This window comes from Citrus sinensis, chromosome 9, assembly GCF_022201045.2.
Source record: "Citrus sinensis cultivar Valencia sweet orange chromosome 9, DVS_A1.0, whole genome shotgun sequence".
Lineage (NCBI taxonomy): Eukaryota > Viridiplantae > Streptophyta > Magnoliopsida > Sapindales > Rutaceae > Citrus > Citrus sinensis.
This window is the reverse complement of record NC_068564.1, coordinates 11,574,150-11,575,117: the sequence shown is the minus strand read 5'-3', so window position 1 is coordinate 11,575,117 and position 968 is coordinate 11,574,150. Positions and strand designations below refer to the sequence as shown.

The 968-nt window shown below is 34.9% G+C and overlaps 1 non-coding gene across 1 annotated transcript; it reads left to right on the top strand.

Moving 5' to 3' along the window:
• Nucleotides 1-394: 394 nt before the first annotated feature.
• Nucleotides 395-502, top strand: LOC127900087 (small nucleolar RNA R71). The gene has a single exon (XR_008052115.1). It is a non-coding gene; the product is annotated as a small nucleolar RNA R71 (small nucleolar RNA).
• The last annotated feature ends 466 nt before the right edge of the window (nt 503-968 follow it).

Below are 968 nucleotides of genomic sequence, written 5' to 3'. Positions count from 1 at the left end.
ATGTGATGCAGCGGAAGTTTAATGTTCAAAATATTCCGTTGATTCTAGAGAATACCGGAATAAAAGAACAACTAACTTCACGTTGATTCAAAAGAATACCGCGAATTTAGGGGTTAAGGCTCGTTGATTCCGCAGAATACCGAGAATTAACCATTCAAATACTCACAAAGAGATTTGAAAATTGAAATATTATTGAACTCAAAATTCTGCCTTCAAAGGCTACAAGAGGGAGCTATTTATAGTAGTAGTAATTATCCTGATTCATGAAGTAAAAATAAAATCCTAAATTGAAAGGGAAATAAAATTCTAAATTAGAAAGGAATTTAAAAGTCTTAAATTTTAGTTAATAAGGAAACTAATCCTAGTATAATATAGATTCCTACTCTTTATCATAATGCCATGATGAGGACACCTTCTGAGCAACTCTTTAAATCTCTCACAAGCCTCATACAAAATCTCATCTTCAAGTAGGTGAAAGGAAGTGATCTCATTCCATAATTTTGCATTCTTGATTGGTGGAACATATTTCATTAAGAATTTGTCAGCCAAGTCATTCCATGTAGTGATGGAATCAGATGGTAATGAGTTCAACCATGCTCTAGCTCAATCTCTTAAGGAGTAAGGAAAAAGCCTTAGTCTTAAAGCATCTTGTGTTGCTCCAGCAATTTTAAAAGCATCACTTACTTCCAAAAACAACTTAAGATGGATATGAGGATCTTCATATGGCAGTCCATTAAATTGGCTTACTGTTTGCAGCATTTGAAACATCATTGGTTTAAGTTCAAAATTAGCGGCTTCCACTTCAGGTCTGACTATTCCAGGAAGTACAACTTGAGGAGTTAACACAGCATAATCTCTTATAGCCATGTCTCTGTCATCTGCCATGTAAATGATATTGTTGTTGCCTGGTTGTCTATGATTAACATGCTCATTTTGCCCCTCTTGAACATTGACAGGTTGTAGTGGCC